The sequence below is a fragment of the Sinohyriopsis cumingii genome, chromosome 6, assembly GCF_028554795.1.
Source record: "Sinohyriopsis cumingii isolate HCF-2022 chromosome 6, ASM2855479v2, whole genome shotgun sequence".
Classification (NCBI taxonomy): domain Eukaryota; kingdom Metazoa; phylum Mollusca; class Bivalvia; order Unionida; family Unionidae; genus Sinohyriopsis; species Sinohyriopsis cumingii.
The window spans coordinates 14,899,108-14,918,865 of record NC_142966.1 but is presented as its reverse complement, the minus strand read 5'-3'; the positions used below and the strand labels follow the sequence as shown (position 1 = coordinate 14,918,865).

The following is a 19,758-nucleotide window of genomic DNA, read 5'->3' as shown; positions in this document are numbered from 1 at the left end:
TTAAATTCCTTAGTCAGATATGAACTGAAAACCATCCAATATTAAATGCCTTAGTCAAAGATATACTGAAAGCCATCCAATGTTAAATGTCTTAGTCAAATATATACTGAAAATCATCCAATATTAAATGCCTTAGTCAAATATATACTGAAAACCATCTAATACTAGATGCCTTAGTCAAACACACTGAAAACTGTCCCATATTAAACACCTTAGTAAAACACACTGAAAACCATCCAATATTAAATGCCTTAGTTAAATATATGCAGAAAACCATCCAACTAAATGCCTTAGTCAAACACACTGAAAACCATCCAAAATTAAATGCCTTAGTCAAACACACTGAAAACCATCCACTATTAAATGCCTATGTCAAATATATATAAAAAACCATCCAATCTTAAATGCCTTAGTCAAGCACACTGAAAACCATCCCATATTAAATGCCTTAGTAAAACACACTGAAAACCATCCAATATTAAATGCCTTAGTCAAATATATACAGAAAACCATCCAACATTAAAGACCTTAGTCAAATATATACTGAAAACCATCCAACATTAAATGCCTTAGTCAAATACATACAGAAAACAATCCAACTAAATACCTTAGTCAAACACACTGAAAACCATCCAGTATTAAATGCCTTTATGTCTGATGCATTTAGAACTATGCAAAATTAAATGTCTTACTCAAATGCAATCAGAAATAACTGATATTAAATATTTTAGTCAAATATGAAACTATGTTATATTAAATGCCTTAGTCAATGAATCAAGAACTATCTAGAGAAAATATCATCAGTATGTACTGGGGCTTTAAAACTGGCTATTGAAAACATTACCAGCATGTATCGAAGCCTTAGAACAGGCTATTTAAAATAGTACTAGCATGTTCTAAGGCCTTAAAACTGGCTATTTAAAATAGTACTTGCATGTTCTGAGGCCTTAGAACTGGCTATTTAAAATAGTACTTGCATGTTCTGAGGTGTTAAAACTGGCTATTTAAAAGGACTTAGAAGAATCACAAACTCACTTTGTTGATCAGGAATTTTCTTGACCTGTACACACATATGTTCACCAAACCTTCACCCCTTTGCATGATAAAATGGCACAGAAGGATAAGCAAATGGCCAAACTCAAGAAATCAATAAGTAGACTGGGAAAAAATGTGAAGATCTACAGCAGTAATCGTGAAGAAATAATATTCACATCCATAAATGTGCCAGTGAAAGCTTATCCAAAAATCAACTCAAGCATTCTTGTATGCAAAATATTACAGAATGTTTTGAAATTTACTGTAATCCTGAGGACCTGGAATGATCTCAAATTTGTGGGAAACTTAAAGACGGTATGGCACAATATTTGGCATGCAAGATGAGGGCCATGATTCAAAAAAATATAAGCCAGATGAATGAAAAGATTGTAGCAAATCGTAAAAGATTGAGGGCCAATTCCAGCAAATCATAAAAGGATGAAGGCCAAAATTCTAGCAAGTCATAAAAAGATGAGGGCCAAGATTCTAGCAAATCATAAAAGGATGAGGGCCAAGATTCTAGTAAATCATAAAAAGATGAAAGCCAAGATTCTAGCAAATCATAAAAAGATGAAGGCCAAGATTCTAGCAAATCATAAAAAGATGAAGGCCAAGATTCTAGCAAATCATAAAAAGATGAAGGCCAAGATTGTAGAAAATCATAAAAGGATGAGGGCCAAGACTGTAGAAAATCATAAAAGGATCAGGGCCAAGATTGTAGAAAATCATAAAAGGATGAAGGCCAAGACTGTAGAAAATCGTAAAAGGATCAGGGCCTAGATTCTAGCAGATCATAAAAGGATGAGGGCCAAGATTCTAGTAAATCATAAAAAGATGAAAGCCAAGATTCTAGCAAATCATAAAAAGATGAAGGCCAAGATTCTAGCAAATCATAAAAAGATGAGGGCCAAGATTCTAGCAAATCATAAAAGGATGAGGGCCAAGATTCTAGCAAATCATAAAAAGATGGAGGCCAAGATTCTAACAAGTCATAAAAAGATAAAGGCCAAGATTCTAGTAAATCATAAAAGGATGAAGGCCAAGATTCTAGCAAATCATAAAAAGATGAAGGCCAAGAATCTAGAAAATAATAAAAAGATGAGGGCCAAGATTCTAGCAAATCATGAAAGGATGAAGGCCAAGATTCTAGCAAATCATAAAAGGATGAAGGCCAAGATTCGAGCAAATCATCAAAGGATGAAGGCCAAGATTCTAGCAAATCATAAAAGGATGAAGGCCAAGATTCTAGCAAATCATAAAAGGATGAAGGCCAAGATTCTAGAAAATCATAAAAAGACGAAGGCCAAGATTCTAGTATATCATAAAAGGATCAGGGTCAAGATTGCTGCAAATCATTAAAGGATGAGGGCCAAGATTCTAGCAAATTGTATAAAGATGAAGGTAAATGAAGGCAAATCATAAGGCAAATGAAGGCCAATGAAGGCGAATGAAGGCGGATGAAGGCAAATGAAGGTAGATGAAGGCAAGTGAAGGCAAATGATGGCAAATTAAGGCAAATGATGTCAAATGAAGGCAAATGAGGGCAAATGAAGGTAAATGAGGGCAAATGAGGGCAAATGAAGGCAAATGAAGGCAAATGAAGGTAGATGAAGGCAAATGAAGGCAAATGAGGGCAAATGAAGGTAAATGAAGGCAGATGAAGGTAGATGAAGGCAAATGATGGGAAATGAAGGTAGATGAAGGCAAATGAAGGCAAATGATGGCAAATGAAGGCAAATGATGGCAAATGAGGGCAAATGAAGGCAAATGAGAGCAAATGAAGGCAAAAGAAGGTAGATGAAGGCAAATGATGGCAAATTAAGGCAAATGAAGGCAAATGAGGACAAATGAAGGCAAATGAAAGGTAGATGATGGCAAATGAAGGCAAATGATGGCAAATTAGGGCAAATGAAGGCAAATGATGGCAAATGAGGGCAAATGAAGGCAAATGAGGGCAAATGAAGGCAAATGATGGCAAATTAAGGCAAATGATGGCAAATGAGGCCAAATGAAGGTAAATGATGGCAAATGAAGGCAAATGAAGGCAAATGATGGCAAATTAAGGCAAATGATGGCAAATGAAGGCAAATGAAGGTAAATGATGGCAAATGAAGGCAAATGATGGCAAATTAAGGCAAATGATGGCAATTGAAGGCAAATGAGGGCAAATGAAGGCAAATGAGGGCAAATGAAGGCAAATAAAGGGCAGATGAAGGCAAATGAGGGCAAATGAAGGCAAATAAAGGGCAATTGAAGGCAAATGAGGGCAAATGAAGGCAGATGCATCACCTCATTGGATGTGACTAATGAATGCCACAAACTAGTTGAGAGATTAATCCAACTGAAATGTTTTTAAAAAGACTGATTCCTTCTGGACATTTGATGTCAAGAAACTTCAGATGGAGTCAGACCTGAAGTGTCAGCCCTTGACAACATCTAAGCACTTCCACCACCTCTTTCTAAAAGAACTGAAATGGATATATATCAAATCCCTGGAAATGATTCAAGAGATACAGACATGGTTACAACTGTAAACTTTACCCCAGCAATGTGTAAAGAACTCGTGTTGTCTAACCATGCTTAACCCGACCCTAAGGTGATGATAGTCCACAGTTAATATTTTTTAGCAATGGATGGCTATAATTTGGCTTCAAAATGGCCATGTAGGCTTTACATCTCTCATTATATCTGCACTAGTTCCACCTATTCTTATCTGTCTTTATTATCTATCAACTACTGGTATTTTACTTGATTTTAAAATCATTTTGAAATTTGAACCAGTATGTTGTTTTATTTTTATGTTTGTTACATGTATTTTGATTAGGCTAATTGTGATAGTTACATTTATACTCATATTCAGACTCATAATTAACCATCATCAGTCATTTGGTCTTAAATGTAATACATGTTATTGAATACCTACAAATTTGGTTTCCCTAACTTTTTTTAAATTTTGCATTAACTATGTGTTGTGCCCAAACTAAATGTAATATTTTTAATTTATTTATTTTTTAATTTTGTTTTATTTTGAAATTGTTTATTTTATTAGTCTCAACCAGTGACATTCAATATTTTCTCAATTGGGGCTATCTGTGTTATTTACATTACGCACAGAACCTAATATTATATTGTCGTGAGAGATATACATAAATTAAAATAATGGAAACAGTCCTAAAATAATGTTGGCTGTGAGAGTTATATATAAATTAAAGTAATGGAAACAGTCCTAAAATAATGTTGGCTGTGATTTTTTTTTTCATTACATGTAGAACCTATCATCGTATTGTTGTGATGATGGGTTCAGGTCTGTGTCATTAAGTTAGGAGTAATCAGGAGAACAAAGTTGTTGTTGTTGTAGGGTTTAACGACACTTTTCAGCACACGATAGGCTATACATGGTGGCCAGTACTAATGGTGGAGGAAGAACCTGGTAAAACCCCGGAAACAACCACCAACCCATGAGAAGCTACTGGCAAACTTTCTCACATACCCACATTGGCCGAATCTGAGACTCGAACCCATGCACACAGAGTTATATGGCAGTGATCCATAACGGAGAGCGCTTTAGACCACTCAGCCACGCGGGGCCCCATAGAACAAAGAAAAAGTAATAAAATTCTCATCTTGGTAAAAAGTCTAATAACATCTACTTCAGGGGTAAAAAGTCTAATAACATCTACTTCAGGGTTAAAATGTCTAATAACATCTACTCCATGGGTAAAAGGTCTAATAACATCTACTTCAGGGGTAAAAAGTCTAATAACATCTACTCCATGCGTAAAAAGTCTAACAACATCTACTTCAGGGGTAAAAAGTCTAATAACATCTACTTCACGGTAAAAAGTCTAATAACATCTACTTCAGGGGTAAAAAGTCTAATAACATCTACTTCATGGGTAAAAACTCTAATAACATCTACTTCATGGGTAAAAAGTCTAATAACATCTACTTCAGGGGTAAAAAGTCTAATAACATCTACTTCATGGGTAAAAAGTCTAATAACATCTACTTCATGGGTAAAAAGTCTAATAACATCTACTTCAGGGGTAAAAATTCTAATAACATCTACTTCAGGGGTAAAAAGTCTAATAACATCTACTTCATGGGTAAAAAGTCTAATAACATCTACTTCAGGGGTAAAAAGTCTAACAATATCTACTTCAGCGGTAAAAAGTCTAATAACATCTACTTCAGGGGTAAAAAGTCTAATAACATCTACTTCAGAGGTAAAAAGTCTAATAACATCCACTCCATGGGTAAAAGGTCTAATAACATCTACTTCATGGGTAAAAAGTCTAATAACATCTACTTCAGGGGTAAAAAGTCTAATAACATCTACTTCAGGGGTAAAAAGTTTAATAACATCTACTTCAGTGGTAAAATGTCTAATAACATCTACTCCATGGGTAAAAAGTCTAATAACATCTACTTCAGGGGTAAAAAGTCCAATAACATCTACTTCAGAGGTAAAAAGTCTGATAACATCTACATCATGGTAAAAGGTCTAATAACATCTACTCCATGGGTAAAAAGTCTAATAACATCTACTTCATGGGTAAAAAGTCTAATAACATCTACTCCAGGGGTAAAAAGTCTAATAACATCTAGATCATGGTAAAAGGTCTAATAACATCTACTCCATGGGTAAAAGGTCTAATAACATCTACTTCATGGGTAAAAAGTCTAATAACATCTACTTCAGGGGTAAAAAGTCTAATAACATCTACTTCAGGGGTAAAAAGTCTAATAACATCTACTTCAGTGGTAAAATGTCTAATAACATCTACTCCATGGGTAAAAAGTCTAATAACATCTACTCCATGGGTAAAAGGTCTAATAACATCTACTTCATGGGTAAAAAGTCTAATAACATCTACTTCAGGGGTAAAAAGCCTAATAACATCTACTTCAGGGGTAAAAAGTCTAATAACATCTACTTCAGTGGTAAAATGTCTAATAACATCTACTCCATGGGTAAAAAGTCTAATAACATCTACTTCAGGGGTAAAAAGTCTAATAACATCTACTTCTGAGGTAAAAAGTCTGATAACATCTACATCATGGTAAAAGGCCTAATAACATCTACTCCATGGGTAAAAAGTCTAATAACATCTACTTCATGGGTAAAAAGTCTAATAACATCTACTTCAGGGGTAAAAAGTCTAATAACATCTACATCATGGTAAAAGGTCTAATAACATCTACTCCATGGGTAAAAGGTCTAATAACATCTACTTCATGGGTAAAAAGTCTAATAACATCTACTTCAGGGGTAAAAAGTCTAATAACATCTACTTCAGGGGTAAAAAGTCTAATAACATCTACTTCAGTGGTAAAATGTCTAATAACATCTACTCCATGGGTAAAAAGTCTAATAACATCTACTTCAGGGGTAAAAAGTCTAATAACATCTACTTCAGAGGTAAAAAGTCTGATAACATCTACATCATGGTAAAAGGTCTAATAACATCTACTCCATGGGTAAAAAGTCTAATAACATCTACTTCATGGGTAAAAAGTCTAATAACATCTACTTCAGAGGTAAAAAGTCTAATAACATCTACATCATGGTAAAAGGTCTAATAACATCTACTCCATGGGTAAAAGGTCTAATAACATCTACTTCATGGGTAAAAAGTCTAATAACATCTACTTCAGGGGTAAAAAGTCTAATAACATCTACTTCAGGGGTAAAAAGTCTAATAACATCTACTTCAGTGGTAAAATGTCTAATAACATCTACTCCATGGGTAAAAAGTCTAATAACATCTACTCCATGGGTAAAAGGTCTAATAACATCTACTCCATGGGTAAAAGGTCTAATAACATCTACTCCATGGGTAAAAAGTCTAATAACATCTACTTCAGGGGTAAAAAGTCTAATAACATCTACTTCAGAGGTAAAAAGTCTGATAACATCTACATCATGGTAAAAGGTCTAATAACATCTACTCTCCATGGATAAAAAGTCTAATAACATCTACTCCATGGGTAAAAAGTCTAATAACATCTGCGCCATGGGTAAAAGGTCTAATAACATCTACTTCATGGGTAAAAAGTCTAATAACATCTACTTCAGGGGTAAAAAGTCTAATAACATCTACGTCATGGGTAAAAGGTCTAATAACATCTACTTCAGGGGTAAAAGGTCTAATAACATCTACTTCATGGGTAAAAAGTCTAATAACATCTACTTCATGGGTAAAAAGTCTAATAACATCTACTTCAGAGGTAAAAATTCTAATAACATCTACATCATGATAAAAGGTCTAATAACATCTACTCCATGGGTAAAAAGTCTAATAACATCTACGTCAAGGGTAAAAAGTCTAATAACATCTACTTCAGGGGTAAAAAGTCTAATAACATCTACTTCAGGGGTAAAAAGTATAATAACATCTACGTCATGGGTAAAAGGTCTAATAACATCTACTTCAGGGGTAAAAAGTCTAATAACATCTACTTCAGGGGTAAAAAGTCTAATAACATCTACGTCATGGGTAAAAGGTCTAATAACATCTACTCCATGGGTAAAAAGTCTAATAACATCTACTTCATGGGTAAAAAGTCTAATAACATCTACTTCAGAGGCAAAAAGTCTAACAACATCTACATCATGATAAAAGGTCTAATAACATCTACTCCATGGGTAAAAAGTCTAATAACATCTACGTCAAGGGTAAAAAGTCTAATAACATCTACTTCAGTGGTAAAAAGTCTAATAACATCTACTTCAGGGGTAAAAAGTATAATAACATCTACGTCATGGGTAAAAGGTCTAATAACATCTACTTCAGGGGTAAAAAGTCTAATAACATCTACTTCAGGGGTAAAAAGTCTAATAACATCTACGTCATGGGTAAAAGGTCTAATAACATCTACTACATGGGTAAAAAGTCTAATAACATCTACTTCAGGGGTAAAAAGTCTAATAACATCTACTTCATGGGTAAAAAGTCTAATAACATCTACGTCATGGGTAAAAAGTCTAATAACATCTACTTCAGGGGTAAAAAGTCTAATAACATCTACGTCAAGGTAAAAAGTCTAATAACATCTACTTCAGGGCTAAAAAGTCTAATAACATCTACTTCAGGGGTAAAAAGTCTAATAACATCTACTTCAGAGGTAAAAAGTCTAATAACATCATGGTAAAAGGTCTAATAACATCTACTCCATGGGTAAAAAGTCTAATAACATCTACGACATGGGTAAAAAGTCTAATAACATCTACTTCACAGGTAAAAAGTCTAATAACATCTACTTCAGGGGTAAAAAGTCTAATAACATCTACTCCATGGGTAAAAGGTCTAATAACATCTACTTCAGGGGTAAAAAGTCTAATAACATCTACTTCAGGGGTAAAAAGTCTAATAACATCTACTTCATGGGTAAAAAGTCTAATAACATCTACTTCAGAGGTAAAAAGTCTAATAACATCTACTTCAGGGGTAAAAAGTCTAATAACATCTGCTCCATGGGTAAAAGGTCTAATAACATCTACTTCAGGGGTAAAAAGTCTAATAACATCTACTTCAGGGGTAAAAAGTCTAATAACATCTACTTCAGAGGTAAAAAGTCTAATAACATCATGGTAAAAGGTCTAATAACATCTACTCCATGGGTAAAAAGTCTAATAACATCTACTTCAGGGGTAAAAAGTCTAATAACATCTACGTCAAGGTAAAAAGTCTAATAACATCTACTTCAGGGGTAAAAAGTCTAATAACATCTACTTCAGGGGTAAAAAGTCTAATAACATCTACTTCAGAGGTAAAAAGTCTAATAACATCATGGTAAAAGGTCTAATAACATCTACTCCATGGGTAAAAAGTCTAATAACATCTACGACATGGGTAAAAAGTCTAATAACATCTACTTCACAGGTAAAAAGTCTAATAACATCTACTTCAGGGGTAAAAAGTCTAATAACATATACTTCAGGGGTAAAAGGTCTAATAACATCAACTCCATGGGTAAAAAGTCTAATAACATCTACTTCATGGGTAAAAAGTCTAATAACATCTACTTCAGGGGTAAAAAGTCTAATAACATCTACTTCAGGGGTAAAAGGTCTAATAACATCTACTCCATGGGTAAAAAGTCTAATAACATCTACTTCATGGGTAAAAAGTCTAATAACATCTACTTCAGGGGTAAAAAGTCTAATAACATCTACTTCAGGGGTAAAAAGTCTAATAACATCTACTTCAGAGGTAAAAAGTCTAATAACATCATGGTAAAAGGTCTAATAACATCTACTCCATGGGTAAAAAGTCTAATAACATCTACGACATGGGTAAAAAGTCTAATAACATCTACTTCACAGGTAAAAAGTCTAATAACATCTACTTCAGGGGTAAAAAGTCTAATAACATATACTTCAGGGGTAAAAGGTCTAATAACATCTACTCCATGGGTAAAAAGTCTAATAACATCTACTCCATGGGTAAAAGGTCTAATAACATCTACTTCAGGGGTAAAAAGTCTAATAACATCTACTTCAGGGGTAAAAGGTCTAATAACATCTACTCCATGGGTAAAAAGTCTAATAACATCTACTTCATGGGTAAAAAGTCTAATAACATCTACTTCAGGGGTAAAAAGTCTAATAACATCTACTTCAGGGGTAAAAAGTCTAATAACATATACTTCAGTGGTAAAATGTCTAATAACATCTACTCCATGGGTAAAAAGTCTAATAACATCTACTTCAGGGGTAAAAAGTCTAATAACATCTACTTCAGAGGTAAAAAGTCTGATAACATCTACATCATCGTAAAAGGTCTAATAACATCTTCTCTCCATGGGTAAAAATTCTAATAACATCTACGCCATGGGTAAAAGGTCTAATAACATCTACTTCATGGGTAAAAAGTCTAATAACATCTACTTCAGGGGTAAAAAGTCTAATAACATCTACGTCATGGGTAAAAGGTCTAATAACATCTACTTCATGGGTAAAAAGTCTAATAACATCTACTTCATGGGTAAAAAGTCTAATAACATCTACTTCAGAGGTAAAATGTCTAATAACATCTACTCCATGGGTAAAAAGTCTAATAACATCTACGTCAAGGGTAAAAAGTCTAATAACATCTACTTCATGAGTAAAAAGTCTAATAACATCTACTTCAGGGGTAAAAAGTCTAATAACATCTACTTCAGAGGTAAAAATTCTAATAACATCTACATCATGATAAAAGGTCTAATAACATCTACTCCATGGGTAAAAAGTCTAATAACATCTACGTCAAGGGTAAAAAGTCTAATAACATCTACTTCATGGGTAAAAAGTCTAATAACATCTACGTCATGGGTAAAAAGTCAAATAACATCTACTTCACAGGTAAAAAGTCTAATAACATCTACTTCAGGGGTAAAAGGTCTAATAACATCTACTCCATGGGTAAAAAGTCTAATAACATCTACTTCAGAGGTAAAAAGTCTGATAACATCTACTTCAGAGGTAAAAAGTCTAATAACATCTACATCATGGTAACAGGTCTAATAACATCTACTCCATGGGTAAAAAGTCTAATAACATCTACGTCAAGGGTAAAAAGTCTAATAACATCTACTTCATGGGTAAAAAGTCTAATAACATCTCAGGGGTAAAAAGTCTAATAACATCTACTTCAGGGGTAAAAAGTCTAATAACATCTACTTCAGGGGTAAAAAGTCTAATAACATCTACTTCAGAGGTAAAAAGTCTAATAACATCTACTTCAGAGGTAAAAAGTCTAATAACATCTACATCATGCTAACAGGTCTAATAACATCTACTCCATGGGTAAAAAGTCTAATAACATCTACGTCAAGGGTAAAAAGTCTAATAACATCTACTTCAGGGGTAAAAAGTCTAATAACATCTACTTCATGGGTAAAAAGTCTAATAACATCTCAGGGGTAAAAAGTCTAATAACATCTATTTCAGGGGTAAAAAGTCTAATAACATCTACTTCAGAGGTAAAAATTCTAATAACATCTACATCATGGTAAAAAGTCTAATAACATCTACGTCATGGGTAAAAAGTCAAATAACATCTACTTCACAGGTAAAAAGTCTAATAACATCTACTTCAGGGGTAAAATGTCTAATAACATCTACTCCATGGGTAAAAAGTCTAATAACATCTACTTCATGGGTAAAAAGTCTAATAACATCTACTTCAGGGTTAAAATGTCTAATAACATCTACTCCATGGGTAAAAAGTCTAATAACATCTACTTCAGGGGTAAAAAGTCTAATAACATTTACTTCAGAGGTAAAAAGTCTCATAACATCTACTCCATGGGTAAAAAGTCCAATAACATCTACGTCAAGGGTAAAAAGTCTAATAACATCTACTTCATGGGTAAAAAGTCTAATAACATCTACTTCATGGGTAAAAAGTCTAATAACATCTCAGGGGTAAAAAGTTTAATAACATCTACTTCAGAGGTAAAAATTCTAATAACATCTACGTCATGGGTAAAAGGTCTAATAACATCTACTTCATGGGTAAAAAGTCTAATAAGATCTACTTCATGGGTAAAAAGTCTAATAACATCTACTTCAGGGGTAAAAAGTCTAATAACATCTACTTCAGGGGTAAAATGTCTAATAACATCTACTCCATGGGTAAAAAGTCTAATAACATCTACTTCAGGGGTAAAATGTCTAATAACATCTACTCCATGGGTAAAAAGTCTAATAACATCTACTTCAGGGGTAAAAAGTCTAATAACATCTACTTCAGGGTTTAAATGTCTAATAACATCTACTCCATGGGTAAAAAGTCTAATAACATCTACTTCAGGGGTAAAAAGTCTAATAACATCTACTTCAGAGGTAAAAAGTCTAATAACATCTACTCCATGGGTAAAAAGGCTAATAACATCTACGTCATGGGTAAAAGGTCTAATAACATCTACTTCAGCGGTAAAAAGTCTAATAACATCTACTTCAGGGGTAAAAAGTCTAATAACATCTACTCCATGGGTAAAGAGTCTAATAACATCTCAGGGGTAAAAAGTCTAATAACATCTACTTCAGGGGTAAAAAGTCTAATAACATCTACTTCAGGGGTAAAAAGTCTAATAACATCTACTTCAGTGGTAAAATGTCGAATAACATCTACTCCATGGGTAAAAAGTCTAATAACATCTACTTCAGGGGTAAAAAGTCTAATAACATCTACTTCAGAGGTAAAAAGTCTGATAACATCTACATCATGGTAAAAGGTCTAATAACATCTACTCCATGGGTAAAAAGTCTAATAACATCTACTTCATGGGTAAAAAGTCTAATAACATCTACTTCAGGGGTAAAAAGTCTAATAACATCTACATCATGGTAAAAGGTCTAATAACATCTACTCCATGGGTAAAAGGTCTAATAACATCTACTTCATGGGTAAAAAGTCTAATAACATCTACTTCAGGGGTAAAAAGTCTAATAACATCTACTTCAGGGGTAAAAAGTCTAATAACATCTACTTCAGTGGTAAAATGTCTAATAACATCTACTCCATGGGTAAAAAGTCTAATAACATCTACTTCAGGGGTAAAAAGTCTAATAACATCTACTTCAGAGGTAAAAAGTCTGATAACATCTACATCATGGTAAAAGGTCTAATAACATCTACTCTCCATGGATAAAAAGTCTAATAACATCTACTCCATGGGTAAAAAGTCTAATAACATCTGCGCCATGGGTAAAAGGTCTAATAACATCTACTTCATGGGTAAAAAGTCTAATAACATCTACTTCAGGGGTAAAAAGTCTAATAACATCTACGTCATGGGTAAAAGGTCTAATAACATCTACTTCATGGGTAAAAAGTCTAATAACATCTACTTCATGGGTAAAAAGTCTAATAACATCTACTTCAGAGGTAAAAATTCTAATAACATCTACATCATGGTAAAAGGTCTAATAACATCTACTCCATGGGTAAAAAGTCTAATAACATCTACGTCAAGGGTAAAAAGTCTAATAACATCTACTTCAGGGGTAAAAAGTCTAATAACATCTACTTCAGGGATAAAAAGTATAATAACATCTACGTCATGGGTAAAAGGTCTAATAACATCTACTTCAGGGGTAAAAAGTCTAATAACATCTACTTCAGGGGTAAAAAGTCTAATAACATCTACGTCATGGGTAAAAGGTCTAATAACATCTACTCCATGGGTAAAAAGTCTAATAACATCTACTTCATGGGTAAAAAGTCTAATAACATCTACTTCAGAGGTAAAAAGTCTAATAACATCTACTCCATGGGTAAAAAGTCTAATAACATCTACGTCATGGGTAAAAAGTCTAATAACATCTACTTCAGGGGTAAAAAGTCTAATAACATCTACGTCAAGGTAAAAAGTCTAATAACATCGACTTCAGGGGTAAAAAGTCTAATAACATCTACTTCAGGGGTAAAAAGTCTAATAACATCTACTTCAGAGGTAAAAAGTCTAATAACATCATGGTAAAAGGTCTAATAACATCTACTCCATGGGTAAAAAGTCTAATAACATCTACGACATGGGTAAAAAGTCTAATAACATCTACTTCACAGGTAAAAAGTCTAATAACATCTACTTCAGGGGTAAAAAGTCTAATAACATCTACTCCATGGGTAAAAGGTCTAATAACATCTACTTCAGGGGTAAAAAGTCTAATAACATCTACTTCAGGGGTAAAAGGTCTAATAACATCTACTCCATGGGTAAAAAGTCTAATAACATCTACTTCATGGGTAAAAAGTCTAATAACATCTACTTCAGGGGTAAAAAGTCTAATAACATCTACTTCGGGGGTAAAAAGTCTAATAACATATACTTCAGTGGTAAAATGTCTAATAACATCTACTCCATGGGTAAAAAGTCTAATAACATCTACTTCAGGGGTAAAAAGTCTAATAACATCTACTTCAGAGGTAAAAAGTCTGATAACATCTACATCATGGTAAAAGGTCTAATAACATCTACTCTCCATGGGTAAAAATTCTAATAACATCTACGCCATGGGTAAAAGGTCTAATAACATCTACTTCATGGGTAAAAAGTCTAATAACATCTACTTCAGGGGTAAAAAGTCTAATAACATCTACGTCATGGGTAAAAGGTCTAATAACATCTACTTCATGGGTAAAAAGTCTAATAACATCTACTTCATGGGTAAAAAGTCTAATAACATCTACTTCAGAGGTAAAATGTCTAATAACATCTACTCCATGGGTAAAAAGTCTAATAACATCTACGTCAAGGGTAAAAAGTCTAATAACATCTACTTCATGAGTAAAAAGTCTAATAACATCTACTTCAGGGGTAAAAAGTCTAATAACATCTACTTCAGAGGTAAAAATTCTAATAACATCTACATCATGATAAAAGGTCTAATAACATCTACTCCATGGGTAAAAAGTCTAATAACATCTACGTCAAGGGTAAAAAGTCTAATAACATCTACTTCAGGGGTAAAAAGTCTAATAACATCTACGTCATGGGTAAAAAGTCAAATAACATCTACTTCACAGGTAAAAAGTCTAATAACATCTACTTCAGGGGTAAAAGGTCTAATAACATCTACTCCATGGGTAAAAAGTCTAATAACATCTACTTCAGAGGTAAAAAGTCTGATAACATCTACTTCAGAGGTAAAAAGTCTAATAACATCTACATCATGGTAACAGGTCTAATAACATCTACTCCATGGGTAAAAAGTCTAATAACATCTACGTCAAGGGTAAAAAGTCTAATAACATCTACTTCATGGGTAAAAAGTCTAATAACATCTCAGGGGTAAAAAGTCTAATAACATCTACTTCAGGGGTAAAAAGTCTAATAACATCTACTTCAGAGGTAAAAAGTCTAATAACATCTACTTCAGAGGTAAAAAGTCTAATAACATCTACATCATGGTAACAGGTCTAATAACATCTACTCCATGGGTAAAAAGTCTAATAACATCTACGTCAAGGGTAAAAAGTCTAATAACATCTACTTCAGGGGTAAAAAGTCTAATAACATCTACGTCAAGGGTAAAAAGTCTAATAACATCTACTTCAGAGGTAAAAATTCTAATAACATCTACATCATGATAAAAGGTCTAATAACATCTACTCCATGGGTAAAAAGTCTAATAACATCTACGTCAAGGGTAAAAAGTCTAATAACATCTACTTCAGGGGTAAAAAGTCTAATAACATCTACGTCATGGGTAAAAAGTCAAATAACATCTACTTCACAGGTAAAAAGTCTAATAACATCTACTTCAGGGGTAAAAGGTCTAATAACATCTACTCCATGGGTAAAAAGTCTAATAACATCTACTTCAGAGGTAAAAAGTCTGATAACATCTACTTCAGAGGTAAAAAGTCTAATAACATCTACATCATGGTAACAGGTCTAATAACATCTACTCCATGGGTAAAAAGTCTAATAACATCTACGTCAAGGGTAAAAAGTCTAATAACATCTACTTCATGGGTAAAAAGTCTAATAACATCTCAGGGGTAAAAAGTCTAATAACATCTACTTCAGGGGTAAAAAGTCTAATAACATCTACTTCAGAGGTAAAAAGTCTAATAACATCTACTTCAGAGGTAAAAAGTCTAATAACATCTACATCATGGTAACAGGTCTAATAACATCTACTCCATGGGTAAAAAGTCTAATAACATCTACGTCAAGGGTAAAAAGTCTAATAACATCTACTTCAGGGGTAAAAAGTCTAATAACATCTACGTCAAGGGTAAAAAGTCTAATAACATCTACTTCAGGGGTAAAAAGTCTAATAACATCTACTTCATGGGTAAAAAGTCTAATAACATCTCAGGGGTAAAAAGTCTAATAACATCTACTTCAGGGGTAAAAAGTCTAATAACATCTACTTCAGAGGTAAAAATTCTAATAACATCTACATCATGGTAAAAAGTCTAATAACATCTACTTCAGAGGTAAAAATTCTAATAACATCTACATCATGGTAAAAAGTCTAATAACATCTACTTCATGGGTAAAAAGTCTAATAACATCTACATCATGATAAAAAGTCTAATAACATCTACTTCAGGGGTAAAATGTCTAATAACATCTACTCCATGGGTAAAAAGTCTAATAACATCTCAGGGGTAAAAAGTCTAATAACATCTACTTCAGGGGTAAAAGGTCTAATAACATCTACTTCATGGGTAAAAAGTCTAATAACATCTACTTCAGGGGTAAAAAGTCTAATAACATCTCAGGGGTAAAAAGTCTAATAACATCTACTTCAGGGGTTAAAAGTCTAATAACATCTCAGGGGTAAAAAGTCTAATAACATCTACTTCAGGGGTTAAAAGTCTAATAACATCTACTTCATGGGTAAAAAATCTAATAACATCTCAGGGGTAAAAAGTCTAATAACATCTACTTCAGGGGTAAAAAGTCTAATAACATCTACTTCATGGGTAAAAAGTCTAATAACATCTCAGGGGTAAAAAGTCTAATAACATCTACTTCAGGGGTTAAAAGTCTAATAACATCTACTTCAGAGGTAAAAATTCTAATAACATCTACATCATGGTAAAAAGTCTAATAACATCTACGTCATGGGTAAAAAGTCAAATAACATCTACTTCACAGGTAAAAAGTCTAATAACATCTACTTCAGGGGTAAAATGTCTAATAACATCTACTCCATGGGTAAAAAGTCTAATAACATCTACTTCATGGGTAAAAAGTCTAATAACATCTACTTCAGGGTTAAAATGTCTAATAACATCTACTCCATGGGTAAAAAGTCTAATAACATCTACTTCATGGGTAAAAAGTCTAATAACATCTACTTCAGGGGTAAAAAGTCTAATAACATCTACTTCGGGGGTAAAAAGTCTAATAACATATACTTCAGTGGTAAAATGTCTAATAACATCTACTCCATGGGTAAAAAGTCTAATAACATCTACTTCAGGGGTAAAAAGTCTAATAACATCTACTTCAGAGGTAAAAAGTCTGATAACATCTACATCATGGTAAAAGGTCTAATAACATCTACTCTCCATGGGTAAAAATTCTAATAACATCTACGCCATGGGTAAAAGGTCTAATAACATCTACTTCATGGGTAAAAAGTCTAATAACATCTACTTCAGGGGTAAAAAGTCTAATAACATCTACGTCATGGGTAAAAGGTCTAATAACATCTACTTCATGGGTAAAAAGTCTAATAACATCTACTTCATGGGTAAAAAGTCTAATAACATCTACTTCAGAGGTAAAATGTCTAATAACATCTACTCCATGGGTAAAAAGTCTAATAACATCTACGTCAAGGGTAAAAAGTCTAATAACATCTACTTCATGAGTAAAAAGTCTAATAACATCTACTTCAGGGGTAAAAAGTCTAATAACATCTACTTCAGAGGTAAAAATTCTAATAACATCTACATCATGATAAAAGGTCTAATAACATCTACTCCATGGGTAAAAAGTCTAATAACATCTACGTCAAGGGTAAAAAGTCTAATAACATCTACTTCATGGGTAAAAATTCTAATAACATCTACGTCATGGGTAAAAAGTCAAATAACATCTACTTCAGAGGTAAAAAGTCTAATAACATCTACTTCAGGGGTAAAAGGTCTAATAACATCTACTCCATGGGTAAAAAGTCTAATAACATCTACTTCAGAGGTAAAAAGTCTAATAACATCTACTTCAGAGGTAAAAAGTCTAATAACATCTACTTCAGAGGTAAAAAGTCTAATAACATCTACATCATGGTAACAGGTCTAATAACATCTACTCCATGGGTAAAAAGTCTAATAACATCTACGTCAAGGGTAAAAAGTCTAATAACATCTACTTCATGGGTAAAAAGTCTAATAACATCTCAGGGGTAAAAAGTCTAATAACATCTACTTCAGGGGTAAAAAGTCTAATAACATCTACTTCAGAGGTAAAAAGTCTAATAACATCTACTTCAGAGGTAAAAAGTCTAATAACATCTACATCATGGTAACAGGTCTAATAACATCTACTCCATGGGTAAAAAGTCTAATAACATCTACGTCAATGGTAAAAAGTCTAATAACATCTACTTCAGGGGTAAAAAGTCTAATAACATCTACTTCATGGGTAAAAAGTCTAATAACATCTCAGGGGTAAAAAGTCTAATAACATCTACTTCAGGGGTAAAAAGTCTAATAACATCTACTTCAGAGGTAAAAATTCTAATAACATCTACATCATGGTAAAAAGTCTAATAACATCTACTTCATGGGTAAAAAATCTAATAACATCTCAGGGGTAAAAAGTCTAATAACATCTACTTCAGGGGTAAAAAGTCTAATAACATCTACTTCATGGGTAAAAAGTCTAATAACATCTCAGGGGTAAAAAGTCTAATAACATCTACTTCAGGGGTTAAAAGTCTAATAACATCTACTTCAGAGGTAAAAATTCTAATAACATCTACATCATGGTAAAAAGTCTAATAACATCTACGTCATGGGTAAAAAGTCAAATAACATCTACTTCACAGGTAAAAAGTCTAATAACATCTACTTCAGGGGTAAAAAGTCTAATAACATCTACTCCATGGGTAAAAAGTCTAATAACATCTACTTCATGGGTAAAAAGTCTAATAACATCTACTTCAGGGTTAAAATGTCTAATAACATCTACTCCATGGGTAAAAAGTCTAATAACATCTACTTGAGGGGTAAAAAGTCTAATAACATTTACTTCAGAGGTAAAAAGTCTCATAACATCTACTCCATGGGTAAAAAGTCCAATAACATCTACGTCAAGGGTAAAAAGTCTAATAACATCTACTTCAGGGGTAAAAAGTCTAATAACATCTACTTCATGGGTAAAAAGTCTAATAACATCTCAGGGGTAAAAAGTTTAATAACATCTACTTCAGAGGTAAAAATTCTAATAACATCTACGTCATGGGTAAAAGGTCTAATAACATCTACTTCATGGGTAAAAAGTCTAATAAGATCTACTTCATGGGTAAAAAGTCTAATAACATCTACTTCAGGGGTAAAAAGTCTAATAACATCTACTTCAGGGGTAAAATGTCTAATAACATCTACTCCATGGGTAAAAAGTCTAATAACATCTACTTCAGGGGTAAAATGTCTAATAACATCTACTCCATGGGTAAAAAGTCTAATAACATCTACTTCAGGGGTAAAAAGTCTAATAACATCTACTTCAGGGTTTAAATGTGTAATAACATCTACTCCATGGGTAAAAAGTCTAATAACATCTCAGGGGTAAAAAGTCTAATAACATCTACTTCAGGGGTAAAAAGTCTAATAACATCTACTTCAGAGGTAAAAAGTCTGATAACATCTACATCATGGTAAAAGGTCTAATAACATCTACTCCATGGGTAAAAAGTCTAATAACATCTACGTCATGGGTAAAAGGTCTAATAACATCTACTTCATGGGTAAAAAGTCTAATAACATCTACTTCAGAGGTAAAAAGTCTAATAACATCTACATCATGGTAAAATGTCTAATAACATCTACTCCATGGGTAAAAAGTCTAATAACATCTACGTCATGGGTAAAAGGTCTAATAACATCTACTTCAGCGGTAAAAAGTCTAATAACATCTACTTCAGGGGTAAAAAGTCTAATAACATCTACTCCATGGGTAAAGAGTCTAATAACATCTCAGGGGTAAAAAGTCTAATAACATCTACTTCAGGGGTAAAAAGTCTAATAACATCTACTTCAG

The 19,758-nt window shown here is 33.1% G+C and overlaps 3 non-coding genes and 7 pseudogenes across 3 annotated transcripts; all 10 read right to left on the bottom strand.

Annotated features, from left to right (window-relative positions):
• Positions 1 to 5,459: 5,459 nt before the first annotated feature.
• Positions 5,460 to 5,534, bottom strand: LOC149796405 (small nucleolar RNA SNORD36). Its single transcript, XR_016422033.1, has one exon. It is a non-coding gene; the product is annotated as a small nucleolar RNA SNORD36 (small nucleolar RNA).
• A 2,587-nt stretch (positions 5,535 to 8,121) lies between these two features.
• On the bottom strand, positions 8,122 to 8,190 carry LOC149796404 (small nucleolar RNA SNORD36; annotated as a pseudogene).
• A 374-nt stretch (positions 8,191 to 8,564) lies between these two features.
• LOC149796403 (small nucleolar RNA SNORD36) lies at positions 8,565 to 8,633 on the bottom strand (annotated as a pseudogene).
• Positions 8,634 to 8,766: 133 nt separating this feature from the next.
• LOC149796402 (small nucleolar RNA SNORD36) lies at positions 8,767 to 8,835 on the bottom strand (annotated as a pseudogene).
• A 374-nt stretch (positions 8,836 to 9,209) lies between these two features.
• Positions 9,210 to 9,278, bottom strand: LOC149796401 (small nucleolar RNA SNORD36; annotated as a pseudogene).
• A 2,159-nt stretch (positions 9,279 to 11,437) lies between these two features.
• LOC149796400 (small nucleolar RNA SNORD36) lies at positions 11,438 to 11,504 on the bottom strand (annotated as a pseudogene).
• Positions 11,505 to 13,440: 1,936 nt separating this feature from the next.
• Positions 13,441 to 13,509, bottom strand: LOC149796399 (small nucleolar RNA SNORD36; annotated as a pseudogene).
• Positions 13,510 to 15,876: 2,367 nt separating this feature from the next.
• LOC149796398 (small nucleolar RNA SNORD36) lies at positions 15,877 to 15,951 on the bottom strand. Its single transcript, XR_016422032.1, has one exon. It is a non-coding gene; the product is annotated as a small nucleolar RNA SNORD36 (small nucleolar RNA).
• Positions 15,952 to 18,182: 2,231 nt separating this feature from the next.
• LOC149796397 (small nucleolar RNA SNORD36) lies at positions 18,183 to 18,257 on the bottom strand. Its single transcript, XR_016422031.1, has one exon. It is a non-coding gene; the product is annotated as a small nucleolar RNA SNORD36 (small nucleolar RNA).
• A 631-nt stretch (positions 18,258 to 18,888) lies between these two features.
• On the bottom strand, positions 18,889 to 18,955 carry LOC149796396 (small nucleolar RNA SNORD36; annotated as a pseudogene).
• Positions 18,956 to 19,758: the final 803 nt, after the last annotated feature.